Source organism: Xenopus tropicalis, chromosome 2, assembly GCF_000004195.4.
Source record: "Xenopus tropicalis strain Nigerian chromosome 2, UCB_Xtro_10.0, whole genome shotgun sequence".
Lineage (NCBI taxonomy): Eukaryota > Metazoa > Chordata > Amphibia > Anura > Pipidae > Xenopus > Xenopus tropicalis.
This window is the reverse complement of record NC_030678.2, coordinates 61,976,257-61,995,377: the sequence shown is the minus strand read 5'-3', so window position 1 is coordinate 61,995,377 and position 19,121 is coordinate 61,976,257. Positions and strand designations below refer to the sequence as shown.

The 19,121-nt window shown below is 36.4% G+C and overlaps 1 protein-coding gene across 3 annotated transcripts in view; it reads left to right on the top strand.

The window, feature by feature from the left end:
- Nucleotides 1-15,753: 15,753 nt before the first annotated feature.
- The window catches only part of tafa3 (TAFA chemokine like family member 3), a 190,724-nt gene continuing 187,356 nt past the window's right edge, over nt 15,754-19,121 (top strand). For all 3 annotated transcript variants that reach the window (XM_031896814.1, XM_031896813.1, XM_031896812.1), the window contains exon 1: nt 15,754-16,183. The gene's annotated coding sequence lies outside the window, so the exon portion shown is untranslated. The remainder of the gene's footprint in view (nt 16,184-19,121) is intronic.

The following is a 19,121-nucleotide window of genomic DNA, read 5'->3' as shown; positions in this document are numbered from 1 at the left end:
TGGAAATATATAAAAATAAATGGTTAAGGGCCTATTTACAGTTTAAAAGTCTTTTCTCCACAAAATTCTCAGGCAGATACTCCCACATTTAAAAGGGTCCTCCCACCAAAAACTGTTCTTAGCATGATGGAAGAAAATATCATACTGAGCAACCTTCTGATTATTTTCAGTATCTAATTTTCTAGTTCTATTAAAAACCAATGTCCTCTTAGGATCAGAAAGGGATAAACCGATACTGCTTTCAGCTGCAAATACATTAACACATAACCATTTCATAATTTATTTAACTTACAGGTAATATTTTATTTCACAATATTTTGCATGCAATATGCTAGTTTACGTTCACAACAAAACTAACTCTGGTGGCCCTATCACCAATGACCCCATCTAGTATGATTTACTTAATCCTATGCTGTAATCCACCACTCACCTTTACATGTAGCATTGGGCATTGACACATCATAATATACAGTATTAAGATTTTGGGGATATAATCTTTTGGGCCTCCAGAGATACCAGTGTTTGGGTGTAGTTTTTAACCCTGAAGCTTGAGTCATTACATCTTGCTATCCATATATTAATATAGAGCTGAGGCCAGTACTCACCTCCCTTTGTTTTTCAACTGACTTTACTTAAACAGAAATCAAGCGGTTAATGTTATTTTTGTCTCCCCCCACCCCAGAGCACAGAAGTAAAAAATAGCTTTGGCCTTTCCCAGGGACATATACAAGAGAAAAATGCATTAACTTGTTTCCTATACATTGATTTTCCTAAAGAGTCAGAATGCAGCTAGAAACTCTCAAGTGCTTGATGGTATTTCTAGCCAAAGTAATAATATAGCAGTCATTCTGCACCTAGGCACATCCGCACAGAAGTCCGTAAGATGTAAAATGTCACATCTTTGCCTCGTATCTCCCACACTGCTTTGTTTCTTTGTGACATTTTAATGGTAAATGCTTTGTATTGATGGGAATCTGACAACTCTTTGGAACAAGGACAAGGATTGTTGAAATTACTATTGAGATAGTGAATTAATATAATCACTCTGTTGAACTACAAGGTGAAATAATGGATATGAGAGTATAAATATAGGGGAAAGCATTCAGATAACCCATATTTATTAAGTTTTATTTCTGTGATACCAGAAATACATTACTACATCCAGCTGAAAGACTGAAACAGTTACTGTCTAATATGATTTGAATGAGTGATTTGTATGACAGAGATTTGTTTTTTTTAGTTTTTATTAAACCAATATATGCCAGTACTTCTAAATATTTATATCTACTATCATGCAGTGAGGGTAATGGCAGATGAGGAGGTTTTGTCAACCGCAAGGATTCTGTGCAACAAATAGTCTGTCATTACCCTGAAGGTGCCTTAACCAATAGGCTTATGTCACAGAGGGTGATTTCAAAGGAGCAAATTGTAAAAGCAGTGTGGGAATTCATTTAAACTGCAGTAGTGGTAATACCATTGACATTTCGGCAGATATTGGTGGGGATGTAAGGGGATCATAAAAATAAATTGAATTACTTTTCTGAGCACTTTTGCAAATTATATTAATTTTCAATTTTTAATGGTTTTGGAGAAATTAGCAATTTCAGGCATTTTAATACTGCTAGACAGCCTTCAGCTCAACAGCTCTCTAGGAGGGCCCAGAGTGTCTGTGACCCTAACTATCTAGTAACCCTAGGGTTAAAAACCTAACGTATAAATATATTTAAATCCACTAAACATAGAATATTAATGTAAATTGCAAAAGTGCTCAGAAAAAATGTGTATGTTTACATAAATGAATTCAATTTTCGGGGTTTATATCACATTTAATGAAAAAAAAAATGTATTCCCTTGAACAAATGGAAACTATTTAGCACCTTATCTACAAATGGAAGGAAAATTGCAGTTATTAAGTTTGCATCTGTATGTAATACACTTTTTAAATGAAATAGTTGTTTTTGCACAAAAAAGAATATGCCACCTTTACGTAAACTTTATAAGGGTGTTATGCGCAATCAAAACTCCTGTTTAATGAAGAGTATACATTTTTATTCTTATTTATGCAAATTGCCTTTAATAGCACTGTTTTGTCATTAATATGGATTCATGTGGCTTAGTTAGGATCAAGTACAAGGTAGTGTTTTATTATTACAGAGAAAAGGGAATTCTTTGCTTAAAAAGGACTCTATGGGAGATGGCCTTATTTGGACTTCTGGATAACAGGTTTTCAGATAAGGGGACACATATTTATGTATAATAGAGAAAATGTGTTTTACATTTTTAATTACAATCTAAATTAATACATAATACTCTCAAAGATAATATGAAAATCTTGCATGTATACAGACTCGCTCAGAAAAGTGCTGGCTTCAGGACAACTAAGCAAGAAATTAAAATAAATGGGATAAAAATAAGGTACAGCTGTTCTAAAACAGACGTCTTGCTTGAATGCATTAGCTGTCTACATTTCCTTTGCATGTAATGGCCAATATATTAATTTATAATTAATGTAATACTGTAACACTCTGCAAATAGCTGCGTGCACCTCTAATAATTAATCAGGAGAGAAGCAGACATTAATGGCTACACAACTATTGCCTTCCATAATTGGACAGTCTGGAATATATTGGGAAGCTGATGCAAATCACATCTTGATGCCTTTTTGCATTTCTTGAATAATGTTGGGCAGTTTTATGCATCAGATATAAAAATCGTTACATCCGTGGCAGAGGAGTCATTCTAACAAAGTTTCTTGATTGCAATTTCTTTTAGCCAGTTTATTATTAGTATTTGTGTAATTGCTTTCAATTGGATTGCCCTGTATTCATTCTCTTTTCAGAAACTCCTCTTGGTTTCACATAATCTAAATATTAACATTTTGCAGAACAACATAACCATGTAATTGTAATTATCTTTCTTAAACTAATGCATTCAGACTTTAAGCAAACATCTGGCTGTTTTGATTTCTCTGGAAATGAAGATGAATTTTTTTCTCATACAGGCTTCTGAATGTGTAAGGGATTTGTCAGTCAAAGCCTAACTTATCTCTGATCTATTAAATCCAATAAAGATAGGGATTTGAAAGAAAGGTGGATGGAATAGTCGGGTCATTACTTGCTCAATGCCAAAGAAAGGCACACCATAGTACTTTTTGCATGCTGGTCTATTTACTGAACAAAACAAACAAGCATTACATAGAAGAAAAAACCCATTACTTATTGCACTTGCCAAAATACTCATAAACTGAATCTGCAGTTAGCAGTTATGCTCAGATTTACAGTGTCCAAACCAAAGTGCTATTAAAGAAATAGGGATCATTGACAGTATGCTCCGCGGTTCTCACTACCTTCCTTAGAGCTATGGCTGGCTTTCACCCCATGAATTTGAGTTACTTAACGTCTATATAGGGCAGTAGGGATTTACCCTACTTTACCTTACCATGCCTGTCTACCACATTAAACCTTTTTATATGTCACCACCCACCCACCCCTTTAGCCCCACCCAGGACGGCAGGAGACAATAAGGATAGCCAGTCTGCGATAAAACAATCTACAGCTTTTATTTGATATATAATATATATATGTATCAAATAAAAGCTGACGCTTATGTGCTTGCCTAAATGCAACTGTAAAATTTACAAAATAGAGTACAGAGTGCTAAGTATCTGTATATTGGTTCTGTGGAGTAGCCTTCTGCTGCAGCCAGTTACTATGTTAGCGTTAAATACAACTGCTGAATTACAGCTACTAAGTATCTGTATATTGGTTCTGTAGAGTAGCCTTCTGCTGCAGCCAGTTACTATGTTAGAGTTAAACACAACTGCTAAATTTCAGCTATAAATCAAAAATGAATTGAAAATGCGTGTCCCATTTTGAAAGTGTGTTCTAGTTCTTCATATTTGCATTGTACTGTTTGAAAAGGGTAATAATTCATGTTAAAGATTCCAGAAGAAAATGCAATATACTGTTTTTAATAAAATTATATTTACTATCTATCTAGAACTTGAACAGCTTCAAACCTCAAAGTGCTTAAGGGCTGTTATAAGGGTAGAGCAAATTTGCCTGATTGAGAGAAATCATGTGTATTATATTTCTCATTTTTTAAATGGTTGAATAACACTGAATTTAAAACTCACATTGTTTCTCCACAGATCGGTCTGAGTAATGTTCCAACCTGCAGCATAACTTTAAAGGGATTCTGTCACAATTTTTATTGTGTACTTTTTATTTCTAAATTACACTGTTTATATTGCAAATAATTCACTCTACCATGTAAATGTTTATTCTTGAACCAAGAAATGTATTTTTTTATATGTAATATTGGTATGTAGGCAGCTATCTCAGTGCATGGTGCCTGATTCTGAGGTTTTTAGAAGGAGCCAGCACTACAAAATAGAACTGCTTTCAGTTCTAGTAATAGTAAGCTATTGTTTCTCTTGCTCAAAGTACTGTCAATATGGCACAAGTCGCTTAATATCTAAACGGGGTTTCTGCTTGGATGCTATTTTCATGTCTACCATGTTTTACCAATGAAAACAATCTGAAATGGTTCTGAACTCTACAATGCTGAAATCTTCTCCAGCCTTCAGGAAACCTGCTTATTGGAAGGGTAAGGGGGTCTAGAATGTCAGATATATCTGTCTTTTCATTGTATTGAATATATTTCTGAAGTTCTCACTGCTCTGTATTTAATGTATTTGGGGCTAAAGTTCCCACTGCTCCTCACTGTATTTATGTATTTTGGGGGCCACTACTTCTGCCCCTCACTGTATAATGTATTTAGGATCTAGAGTTACAGTTCATAGAAATCAGTGTACCATAATTTACAAGTGCATACTAAGAAATGCCTCCCCTCAATTATTGGGAGTCAGTGTAGGTGGTTTTGCCCGTTTACTTGCTGACTAAAATTCAGGGCAGTACTAGCAGTGCTATCAGCCTATGAAAGCACTAATTTAAGCAGCAAAGGGCAGGCAGAGCATGGCACACAGGCAGCATAGGGCAGGCAGAGTATGGCCTGTGTGTGTCATACTTTGCCTGCCCTACTCTGCCTGTGTGTGCCATATTCTCCCTGCCCTACCCTGCCTGTGTGCCATACTATGCCTGCCATACTCTGCCTGCTCCATGTTACCTGTGTGTGCCATACTCTGCCTGCCCTATGCTACCTGTGTATGCCATATTCTGCCTGCCCTACCTTGCCTGTGTGCCATACTCTGCCTGCCCTATGCTGCCTGTGTGTCACAGGCAGCATAGGGCAGGCAGTACATACAGATGCTGGCATTGCTCCTACAGTCTGTCTGAGTTGTGAACAGGGTGAACAATGTGGGCACTTACAGTCTGAGCCTGAGGTGTAAAAAATGCAGGGGGGGCAGTTAATCTCAGTACTGATACCATTTAAAGCTTACACAAAGGTAAGCAGTCACAGCAGCCAGACAGGAGGGGGCCACACAGAAGGGCCACGGCCAAATGCAAATGCGGATGACAGTTGGACAGCACTGCACTAAATTGTAGTGTGATAGGGGTATCCCTAACTGAGAAGGATCTGTGGATTTTTGTAGATAACAAGTTGTCTAATTCCAGGCAGTGTCATTCAGTGGCTACTAAAGCAAATAAAGTGCTGTCTTGCATAATAAAGGGCATTGACTCAAGGGATGAAAACATAATTTTGCCTCTTTATTGGTCCCTGGTAAGGCCTCACCTTGAGTATGCAGTGCAGTTTTGGGCTCCAGTCCAGGATATTAATGACATGGGGAGAGTGCAGAGACATGCAACTAAACTGGTAAAGGGGGATGGAAGATTTAAACTATGATGTTAGTCTGTCAAGGTTGGGTTGTTTTCTATGGAAAAAAGGCACCTGTGAGGGGACATTAGAGGGGATTATAGACAGATTGGGGATGTTCAGCGCACCAGAGGCCACACTCTTAGATTATAAGAACAGAACTTTTAAGAACTTTTATGTGAAGCAGTGTAGATGTTTTTTTTACAGTAACAGCAGTGAAGTTGTGGAATGCTCTTCCAAGTGATGTTGTGATGGCAGATTCTGTTAATGCCTTTAAGAGGGGCTTGGATGATTTCTTGAACAAGCATAATATCCAAGGTTATTGGGATACTAAAATCAACAATAAGTATTGATGTTGGTATATATAGTTTATGAATGTGAGTGTATAGATAGGTCAGTATAGGTTTGTGTGTGCTGGGTTCACTTGGAAGGGTTGAACTTGATGGACTTTAGTCTTTTTTCAACCCAACTTAACTATGTAACTATATGTAACAAGTCACATAGCTGAGGACACCTGGGAAAGTAAGGAAATGGCTAGCCCCATGTCAAATTCCATGTCAAAACAATATATTAAAAAAATCTTGATTTTAGAGCAGGATTTTGCTGGAGCAGAACGGTCCACTCATTTCACTTATTTTACTGGTAAAAACTATTTTTAGGCAACATTTCCAGGGAATTTAAGACGTTTCCTTGTATCTAAAATTATCCTTTTAACTAAAATAAAGTACCTATATTTAGTAAAAGATGTGCAGCACACATACTGCCATATCCTTTCTTCTGCAAATTATTTGGCCATAAGATGCTTCTACATTGTAATTTCAATAGCAACAATTTAGTAAGATTGGTCAACAACAACTGTATTCTTTACTGTCCATTCACAGCTTTTGTGGATTACTGGGGCACAGCTTTGGCAAAACAGGCTAGTGGATCTCGTGACAGCTTTCTTGAAAATCACATGACCAGCTAAGGTTTGGACAGTAGGAGAGAATGTTAAATGCAAAATAAGGGCTATCTATTCCCTATTAAAGCTTAGGAACAGTTGGTTTATAAAAGAAGGTGTGAAGGATATCATACTCCCTCTTCTGATGTATTACATGCAGGTGCCAAGACATTTAAAATGACCCGTAGCCTTTTACTCTGCTCTGTATCAGTTTTTTTTTGTGATAGCAATTATTATCAGTTCCGTCAAATATACAGTAGGCAATAACTTCATCAAATTATAGTGGTCTAAAATATAAATGGAGTTTTTCCATTACATTCCATTACATTTATAAATGTAGCTTATAATGACATCAAGAATGTTGGAAAAATGCAAGCATATTTAAAAACCATTGTATATGTAAAAAAATTATTTAGAAATGGATAATTATTGTACAAGCTATATATATTTTTTAAGAAACTGGTACCTGAGCATGATAATCCATTTACCAATATTCTTTGCTATTTTATCAGTAACTGTGCCCTGAACAGAAGGGGCCTTGTACTCGGTGTTACATTATTGTTGATAAACATATCTTTCTTTTCTCAAGCTGCATTTGCCATCCAGGAGAAATTGATTGTCATTTTGTAGTAGGAGCATTGTTGGATTATGGGATGATTGCTGTAAGTGACCATTTATCTGGATTTAGGATTTTACCTGCCATGAACAGCACTTTCCTCCTTTACACTACACTTATTTATTTTACATACTGTGGCTATAATAGGTCAGAGAGACTTGGAGAAAAAGGGATACATGAAATGGAAAGAAATTTCACAAATGTTAACATGTACGAAATTGTTCTGGCAGATTGGGATTTCTGCTTATGCATGAACAAGATATCTTAACCAGTTGCTAATCTTTGTACATGGTTTTATTGACTCATAAAAGATCAATTTTTTGTTCCTAGTAACTGCGTTATACTTCCATGTCTGGAATCAGTATGCTTACAAGAGAAGTGCCCACGCTTTCTGCAGTGAGTTAGAAAGACAAGAGGAGCTACCTGCAGGACTCCCAGTTTTTAAATGCATCTTAGTAAAGGGGAAAGGTTTCCCAGGGAACTAATCTATATCCATAAAGTTTCAGGATACATTGTGTGAATTGGCCAACTTATCAGATAAAAAATGCAATAAATCTGCATATAGTCTTTATAAACTTGACTGCCTTAGTTGCTTTGATTTTCAGACACCCATAACTGTAAGGCTTATTTGGAATGCAAGCTCAAATTGCTGAAATGGATGCAAAATTGAGAAGATATTGCCTCTATTCAGAAAGGTACTTGCATTCATACATACGCATTCACAACATGTTGCATCAATAGTCGCAAATAAATAGTAAAACAGGCGCTAATGCAGTTATGAATGTGAAGTGCTGTAAGTGATGCTATTCCAACAAAATCAGGGGGAAAAACTGTGTGATGACAGTGTACCAAAGCATGTTAATTTGCATCCATATTGCTGCAGTAACTGTGGGTCATTTATAAAGACTGGGCAAGTTTGCACCTAGACAGGAACCTATAGCAACCAGTCAGTGATTAGCCTTTTTCATTCAGCTCCAGGTGAAAGCAAATAACTGCTGCAAATTTGCCCAGTCTTTATAAATGACCTCAAGTGTGTGTATGTAGCAGTGGCTACAAGTTTGCATGCACTGTCGAGTATAATAATGCATTAATAGAAGACACAAGAGTCATTGCAATAATAAATAAAAATCATGCACAAATGTAACATTTAAGATTAAGTTCTACATAAGCTTACACTCTAAGTGGGTAGGTAAATTATAGACACAATAATAATGATATTAATTGCTATAATTTACAGTGTTGCCACTGCATTATGCAAATGTTCCAAGATGTAGTCTTAGGGCTCATTCATGAAATCACGAGTTAGAATCCCGAATGGGAAAAATTTGGATTGGATACGATAATTTCTGAAGATCTCAAGTATCACGAAAATGCTTATGAAAAAAAATGTATTAGTCACGATAATATCGTATTGGCGATCCAAAATTATCGTACCGAACGATTGTAAACAGCGGGAAAACCTTTCCGACTTTGATCCTTCTGTGCATGATTTTGGAAGCCTCCCATAGGACTCAATGGCACTCTGCAGCTCCAACCTGGCCCAAGGAAAGTCTCCCATAGGGCTCAATGGCACTCTGCAGCTCCAACCTGGCCCAAGGAAAGTCACGATACCAAAGCTTGAATGAATCCGAAACTTTCGTACTCGTACTTTCGTACAATAAGATTTTGTCGTACAAATTTTGTCGCAAAGTACGAAAAAGTCGTGAAAGGTACGAAAAAGTTGCGCAAGCGATGAAAATGTTGCAGAAAATATGCACGGAGCGTTCGTGGATTAGTAAATCTCCCCCTTTACTAATCTGAAGAGACTTAGAGAAGAGTCTCTCAGGGATGCCATTCCAAATGTAAGGAGAAGAGAGAAGCATTTTTAGTGGGTGTTGTGACCAAGCGGGTGCTTTAAGAGTAAAATAGGAGGTGGCCAAAAATATATAGAGACAGAAGAGAAGAAATGTAGGTGAGGTGCAGATTAATAAATGGCTTTAAATGTTGTGAGAAGGAGTTTGTAAGTTATTCTTTGTTTAATGGGAAGCCATTATAAGGACTTCAGTAGGGGAGGCACCTATACTCACTAGGATGAGAGGAGGAGAATTCTAGCAGCAGTATTTAATATGGACTGTTGGATTACCATCTTACCCCTTTAAAACCTGTAAACCCACCCCCCCAAAAACAGGTTTGTCAGTCTGCTGCCTTGTGTTACATTGTTTAAAACGCCAGAGCCACCAGCGCAGAGAATAGAAAAGGACTGGCAGACACTGCTTTTAATAGCAATAATATATACAAATAACTCAAAAACAATTACACATTTGAAATGAATGTATAGTGCAAAGTTGCTTAGAATTTTGCTTTCTTTTATGAGGCAAAACATCATATTGACTTGTCCTTTAGAAGGGGACATGTATTGAATATACATGATACAAGCTGGATGCATGGATCAAGGATTTGTGTGCAGTCATGCATGCAATTTGCAGCATATGTATTCAATTAGGTGCCTATTTATTATGCTGTGTAAAGCGAAATTCACTGAAAAAAGACAGTGTAAAAAGCTGTGTAAAATAAATTGAGAATTTATCAAAGTGTGTTTTACTTTATGCTGTCCAAACTCCAGATCTGAAGTCATTATTTTACGTCACTTCAAACCTTGTATAAGTAAAAGAAAAAAATGCGTAAAAAATTACATTACATTTTTTCTATGCGACGAAGCCTGTTGAATTTTATCACCATTTTAGACCACATAATAAATCTGCCCCTAAGGGGCACATTTACTAATCCACGAACGTCCGAAAAGCGTCCGAATGCGTTTTTTTCGTAATGATCGGTACTTTGCGACTTTTCCGCGAATTGTCGCGACTTTTTCGAGCTCTCAATACGAAAGTTGTGATAATTCGCGAAAGTCGTAATGGCTATGAAAAAGTCGCGACAATTCACGAAAGTTATAATGGCAATGAAAAAGTCGCGACAATTCTCCAAAGGCATAATGGCAATGAAAAAGTCGCGACAATTCGCGCAAGTCGTACCAGTTACTAAAAAGTCGCGTCAATTTACGGGAAAGTCGTAACGGAGACGAAAAATTGCAAAAAATACGAAAAAGTCGCAAAATGTTAGTTTTCCAATCCGAATTTTTCTCATTCGGATTCGTGGATTAGTAAATCAGCCCCTAAGGGGCTGATTTACTAACCCACGAATCCGACCCGAATTGGAAAAGTTCCGACTTGAAAACGAATATTTTGCGACTTTTTCGTATGTTTTGCGATTTTTTCGGATTCTGTACGAATTTTTCGGATCCATTACGATTTTTGCGTAAAAACGCGAGTTTTTCGTATCCATTACGAAAGTTGCGTAAAAAGTTGCGCATTTTGCGTAGCGTTAAAACTTACGCGAAAAATGCGCAACTTTTCGCGTAAGTTTTAACGCTACGCAAATTGCGCAACTTTTTACGCAACTTTCGTAATGGATAGGAAAACTCGCGTTTTTACGCAAAAATCGTATTGGATCCGAAAAATTCGTAAAGAATCCGAAAAAATCGCAAAACATACGAAAAAATCGCAAAGTATCGATCATTACGAAAAAAACGCAATCGGACTCCATTCGACCCGTTCATGGGTAAGTAAATCAGCCCCTAAGTGTCATCTTTTGAAGGGGTGAGATAGTAACTGGGGAGAGATGGGAGTTTGGGAGGCCAGCTAGTAGCAGGTTACAGATTTTAGCAATACAGTGTAAGAAGAAGTGATGACTTTTGATTGTGGTGTTAATATGGTCTGAGAAGGAGAGGAAGTCAAATATACTATAAGAAAACATACTGAATTGATGGGGTTAATAAGTATGCCATCAGTAGAAAAATTAAAAGGGGGAATTGGGCCAGATTTAGGCTGCAAAAGTCTGAGGTTTGATGTGAAGTTGATTCATCTAGGAGGACATTGCTAAGAAGCAGTTAGAAATCTGAGTCTCATTTTCAGCTGCTTATGAAAGCAATTGCACTAACATTTTCAGAGCAATATGTGCATATTTAAGGGAATAATGCAGAAAATAGTAAATTCTGGTCCATATGCACATAAACAATTTCCCATATACTTGTTTCAGTTCACAACTTAGCAATATGTTAAACTCACTGTAGATCCTCCACTCTGTTGTATGTAGCTCCAAGATCTTTTTATTTTTAATTTACACTGTTTACATTGCAAATAATTCACCCTACCATTTAAAATATTATTCTGATCAGACAAATTAGTAGTAATATTTGTATAGGCATCCATCTTAAAACATTGTCCCTGATACTGAGCTTTCAGAAGGAGGCAGCACTACACAGCACTACACACGGCTTACATATAAGCTATTGTTTCTCCAACTCAATACTCAATTCTCAATACTTCCCAAGTCTTATAATAGCAAGACAGGGTTTCTCCTGCTTATCGTTCTATTCTCATGTCTACCATTAGGTGGGGCATATGAGCACGTTTAGCAATACAAACTATTTCTGAACATGTTCTGAACTCTACAAAGCAGAAATCTTTTACAGCCCTTAAGGGGTCTGGGGTTTCTGTCCCTCACTGTATTAAATGTATTTTGTGTTTCACTACTTCTATCCCTCGCTTTATAATGTTTTTAGGATCTGGAGTTATTGTTCATAGGAGTCAATGTACAATTATTTACAAGTGCATACTGTGGGTATATATATATATATATATATATATATATAATTGAGTCTAAAGGCACACGGGGGAGTTTTTAGCTGGCAGTGAAATGCCTGAAGCCACTTATTTGGAGGCAGTATAGGCAGTTTTGCTTGTTTACCCACTTGCTAAAATTCACGACAGTACCAGCAGTGCTATTAGCCCATGGAGGCACTATCAGTTCAGGCAACTGAATAATTTAGCAGAGGTGCCAGAGAGCTGCTATCCTGTTACCTGTCTATTGTTCTGCTGATTGACAGCGGGAGGGGGGGGGGATGGAAGGAAGGGGGTTATACCTTGGATATACCTTATATACCTTATAACCAAGGTATACCTTGCAGCTCACATGGCTGTGAGCACTTGCAAACTAGGAACTGGCTAGCCCCATGGCTAATAAAATGCAAAAAATTTGTTTGCTGTTTTAATAAATGGATTTTAGTGCAGAATTCGGTTGGAGCAGCACTATTAACTAATGCGTTTTGAAAAAACATGTTTTGTTGTGACAGTATTCCTTTAAGGAAACCACTAAAATGCTTATATAATGTTAAGACATTCATTTCATATAAACCATGACGGACCGTCAAAGACTCCCCCTTAGGTCTCTGTGCACGTTTTGCTTTTCTACATGATATCTAAACCATCATCCATGGTACTTAAAAGATGTAGAGCCTTGGGCTGATGGAATTAAGAGAAAATGGAACTGAACCTGTCAGTGAAACACTTCTATTCTGCTATCATATGTGGGATGCTTTATAAAAGAAACATTTATACCTGTTCCAGGATTCTGGAAATTGTGACATTGTCTAGGATGCAATTACACAGCTTGAAATCAATCTGTACCTTGATACCCCACTGTGTTAATCTGAACACCATCAGGTATATTCCTCAGCTGAGCTTCTAATTTGTGAACACTAGTTGGTGCCAGGTCTTGAGCAGCACCAGTTTGTAAAGCAATTCAATTTCTGGAATTCCCTACAGTGCCTTCACTGTTAAGTGCACATTAAGTACATTCTACTGTTAACCTATCCATATTTAAAAATAAAGCAATTGCTGACACTTTGGAGAAATATGATAAACCCATAATTGAAGTAAACACTTGCAAAATTAAGAAAGATGATAAGAAAATGATTATACTGAGAATGTTAGTATCACACAGTTAAATGTTGCTTATTTTTGGTTTTCTATGCTTTCTTTAGTTAAAAGTATTATTACGTACATTGCCTATTGGCTTAAACTAAATAATATACCTTTTTGTACTTAATCAAGCAATTGCTAAATGCTTTTGCAGATTTTCAGAATTTATATCAATGGGCCAGCATACCCCAAACGAAGTTAAATGAATAAGGATTGTTCTGAATTTACTTTTTGCCTATTGTTTTAGATAAATATTGTAAGCTTTGGCACTAAACAGAGCAGCATCAGAAACTGATGTTCTGTTCTTGTGAGCAGATTTTACTGAGAAGCCTTCTGTATAAACAAACCCATCCCTTCCTGCCAGCTGAAGTCTTTAAGGTAAGAAGCAGGCTTTAAGGTAAGATGTAGTTCATTATATAGAAGGATTCTCAGTAAAATGGTGATTTGTTTTGATGTGCACCTAAATGCTCTGACTAAAACAAGAAATGTGTAATAAAATAATAAGCAGAAAGTATGTTCGATCACAGGTATCTGCAGAATAAGTGCTTGAGGCTCCAGGGTGTGTAACCCATTAACTTTGCTTCTAATAATCTTCATTTTGCAGGGCAACAATTTCAATTATGATACTGCATCTGTTCGGTAATCTGCTGTACAATAATCTCACTATCACCTGCCAACAGGACCGCCTTTTGGACATGGCAAAGAAGGTTTTTGCATTGCCCCCCCAAGTTTTTCAAGTGTCCCCTTGGTCATAAAATGTAAATGGTAAAAGTGAATATTGCTAACCATTCTCTTGTGTAAGTGTTGTTTGTTATTCATATTCAGGGAAGTACAACCTGTGGCCGAATTATATTTCCCATGATGGCAGTCAAAATCTGTTGGGGTTGCTGTAACTTGTAGTTCAGTAACTACAGAAGAGTCACATCTTGGATATCCCTGATCTATGTAGTTATGTTTCCCAGCTTTGGAACTATTGACTAAGGTTCCTTATTCATTAACTCTGGTCCTGCTTGTTGAATCTCATTTTGACCACTAAAGCATTTGTGGGTTTAAAGTGATTTTCTAGTTGTAAGGTTATAGCTCTGTCTAAAGAATCAATTGCGATACAGGAGACCATTTGGAATCATTGAAAGTTTAGAAATAAAGCATTAGAGCTGCCTTACCCTTATGTCTCTGCAATGCCAGCTTCAAACAAACAAGCAGCAGATCATTTTAATGAACAATTTAAAAAAATATCATATTTCTACAAATGTCTGGAAAAAATAAAACATAGGGGGAATGGAATGGATTTGAAATTGCTTGTAGAACTGATTTAGGATAAATGTTTTTCTCAAAATGGGGAATTTAAAAGGCTGAGACTCCTGTCAATCAGTACTTAGTAACACCTCCTTGGGAGGGGTGTTCATTTTTGTTTCATAATACCAAGGCAGTTGCTTCCAAAGTGTCTTGCATTTCATACTCCAAAGGTGCATGTCATACTTTATATATATATATATATATATATATATATATATATATATATTGGACAAGTGGTTTATGTAGCACACTGGATATTTAGTAACATGTTCATAAGTGGGGTTTTTGCACAGCAATGTTTTGGCACTTAATGGTTCCTTTGTGTGAAGAACAGCAGCCTTCTATAATGTACCATGGGCTGAACACAGCACAGACTGCTGAAACAACAGTACCTGGGGAATACCCAATCTAGTACCTTGGTGGAGCTCAGGACTGTTCCAAATACTCCAATAGTCAGTTCAGTTTTTTGTTACTGTTAAGTATCTGTTATAAAATAAAGGGCTTTTTGGGAAAATTATATATGACTATAATAAAAATAAATCCCAATTGCATTTTGTGTCTTTGTCTATCAGGTCTTGAGATTTTTATTTCATCTGTCAGGCTGTAAATTAGGCAAAGTACACAGTGCACAAAACAATATTGCCAAGCATGCCGGCGTTGCTTAATTGATAGCAAGAAATGTCAGCAGAGCAGAAAGAATTTAAATGGAACAAATTTGGCATTAGATACTTTCATTTTTGTCTATTGTACTCAGAGTCTCTTACATAACATTTGCTTATTTTTAATGACTTGATATTTCCACAGAAAAGGAGAAATACAAGCTGCACTTTTACAAAATGTATATGTTGGTTATAAATTTTTTTACGATTATGCTGGCTGGATTTGTGCAAACTATCACTGCAATTAGTTCATAACATGTAGAAAGATACTGTAAATAAACAATGCATTTTTTCTACTCTTTCAGGGCTTCTTGGGAAACTCATTCAGATTATGCTGGTTAATGTATTGTAAACACTTGCAAAGCTTGTCAAATACAACTTGGTGAAAATACACCTACACCTACCACATCATCTTTTTTCCCTTGCTTTGGAGGGTGGTAACATTTTATTGGATTCAGTTAAAATGCAGCATCTCTGCTGCTTATTTCTGAATCCCTAAATATAAGCTTTTCTATGCAAAGCTTTGCATGCCCCTACTATACCAAAACATAACAGTAGGGGTCATTGTGCCTCTTTCACAGCAAAGCTATAGCAGCTAGCTTCTTTCCAGTCCCTTAGGATTCTGCTTAAGCTAAGGCTGCCAATGAAGTCAAAGCTAGCCTAATGCATTTCTCTGTGGTACCACAGACTGCATCTCTTTCAAATAGTGAAAGCGGACCAGACAACATTTTCTGAATTAGCATCTCTGGGACTTCTGTGCTCACACACAGCACACATGTAAGGTCTAACCAAGTACCTGTGCTTTACCTAGGGACATCACCTCAAGACCACTTTGGATTAGGGGGAAACTCTGATTTACAGAAAAGCCAGAGCAACGATTCAGAAGCAGGAGTTTCAGTGGAGATCCCATTTTTGGTCACCTGCTTTATTTTATTATTCACATTTCGGACAGTTTATGGATTAGGGATAATGCAACCTTGGGTTAGGTAAATTAGTTAAATTTCCTGGAGATAGATCTGAAGACAAGATGTGCTTTCCAGAAAATATGGGACTGTAAGGAAATTCTTTGATGGATAGTGATTTTAAAGAAACAACACAGGTATGTTAAATGTATCATATTATTCTCTTATAGGTTGGTGATAATAAACCTTTACTTTACATGTTGTATATTATCAATGATGATATTATGAATACAGGTGTGATTTTGAACATGTTCAGGTTTCAGAGAAGGAACAACCGAGCAGCAACAGAATGTAAATTTAAATTCTATGGAAACCTTTCAGTGTTGCCATCACTTTTTTTGCAATCATTTGAAGAGCAATTTATTTCCTGTAATCATTCCAACGTGTATAGGATTTATCGGTGGATGGAAGAAATATGATTATTTTATGAAGCATTCATTTGGGGTTTGTGTCTTTTTTTTTTACTTTTAACCTCTGCAGTATTTCCCAGGGTTTTGTTAACTGAGCAAATTAAAAAGACAGGGATATGTGTTTCTATAATAACCAGCAAAACAAAAGTAATTACTATTAATATATTTTTCTAAGGCTACAAGGCTACTTTGTATTTCACAGTGTATAGTATGCAGTTCAGGTACTTTGATGTCCTGCGTATTGTATGCAAAATTCTCTGTACAGAGTACAGTAATGTACTGTGCCTTTGGCACTCTGCTGCCTTATATTAAAATGCAGTTTGCATTTACATGAGCTAAGACTGGAAAAAGTGCTTATCCAATGTAAAAAAAAAAAATGAATGTTGTGCCTTGATAATGCAGATTTTTTTCAAATTTATTTTATTACAAAGAATATATTTTCTCCCTTAATGCCACAGTGTTTTAAAGTCTAGTGATATATACTGTAGCATTAAGTCTTACAAAAAACAAAGCAGATCAATAAAAATAATGTTACAGGGTATTGCTGCATTATAGTAGAATACCTTTCGTATATGTAGAATATGCCACCTGTGACCATGCACGCTGCAATTTTTTAGGCCTTCATTATAAAGGCATGGACATATAGGCATTTGTATAAACATTTGAGCTGCAGTTTATTTTGCTGCACATGGCTTAGTCTGTGTCACAAGCAGGGGTTGAACTTTGCAGGTTGGTACCAGTTCCTGTGTAAACACACATACAAAAGAGCATATTGTATTTACCTATGTCAGACAGCGCCCAGTATACAACTGACTACTCAGACAACTGAGTTCGACCAAGCCTGCAGCAGCCATGCACAGGGTTAACAGAAATGTCAAACAAAGGCAGTATGTTTTTTTTTAACATATTTATGGTAGCTGCTCTCTGACTGAGGCATTATTGGGTTATACACAATTTTTCTCTGATTTATCTGTCAGCTTCAATAACTACTGGCAAATAAATAGAAAATGTGTATTTTTAAGCCTCACATTCTTCATACTAACTGAGGGAGCTTCAGCCAAAGTAACTGTGATGATTGGCTGTAATGAGACAAACTTTCTCCAGTACAGCAGGATTGCTTGCTTTTCCATGAGCACAGGCCAGCTATTGTGGGTAGGATTGCTGTTTATACATCCAGATCCAGCTCTGTGCATATCTTTTTCTTTGTGCAGGCTTGTTTAGGGAATGTTATTTTCTAGCTGTATACAATGCAGCCTTATATACTGTTTGGCTGAAGTGCAAGCTTTTCTTGAATTGTTGAGCAATGTAAATCCACATATTTGTTGTGAATAATGTTTATACTAAATAAATGATTTCTCAGTCATTTGTAGGGTTCTATGTCATTATCACTTCTATTAACATAGGTAGGCAGTTTAGTTACCTTATTCTATGTCATTTTAGCATGGATGCCGCTCCAAAGCACCCTGAAACTCAGCTTCCCTAAAGTTGTTCCTTTGCCAACTATATCGATTTCATATTTTGTGGACAGAAATGAAGTTTGTTGTATATCCCCAATGGCATGGAGATTTAAACACAGCAATGTTAAGGTGTTGTTGTCTAATGATGGGAAGTTTTTTTATAGCTACATTTCAGCATTTTCAGTGTAATCCAGAAAACTACAAGGTAAAGGGAATTATCCTGTTTTTTGCACAAATCTTTTCATAGTTCTTGGTTTTGAAACATAAACTCCAAAATAGAAACCTTCAGTAAGTCATTCATAGCAGATATAGCAGATCTAAATATAATGGCAATGGTATAAAGGGGTGACATATAAATAGGGCTACAATTTAGAGTTCAGGGAGACAGAGAATGGGTTCTTACAATGTAAGCAGGTAGTTATCTTAATTTTGTTTTAATCCATTGATTAAATAGAACACATTTTCAGAGGTATGTCATTTGTTTTCTGATGCAGAAATACATTCAACGTAAAAAGAGTAAAGAAAACTGCTTTCAGGCTACATTTAACATTGATATAACTGAAACTATTCTGAGATTGCAAGTTGCATTTAAAAAAAAAAAATCTTAAGCACAAAAAAACTCTCTTGTTGTCAGTCAGAGAGATGGAAAATTATGAAATGTAACTATTGTGTAGGCAGTTACTTAATATGATATATGTGGTCTGCAGATAAAAATTAGACATTGCGATGAATCCTCCAGGAATTATTTAAAAAAAATGGCAAATGTTATGAATTTCACAGGGACAAATACAATTAAAAGACAAAGAATTTAGTTCTTGAAGCAGGTACAGTGACTTATTTAGACAGTGCAGTCTTTGGCCTAGCCTTGTGAATATCATAAGGAACATCTGACTTGTATTCATTTACATGATCATACTAGGGGATGTACAAGGAAAGCACCTTCAGCAGTGGAAGTTCTACATTGACTTGCTTGTTCTTAAAGTTCTATAACGATGGCACTGCCCCGTGAAGCTGTCAGTCTACACATTAAGGAATAAGAATTTGACATACAGTATAGCTCAGATATTTATTTTATACCCGTCTTTCAAGGGAATCTGCCACATTTTTCTTCTAGTCACTTGTGGCTTGTATATATATATAGCAGATGTGGGGACAGCTGCAAACTTGTGCCAAAAATAATAGGTGTCAGTTTTATATTAAAAAAAGGA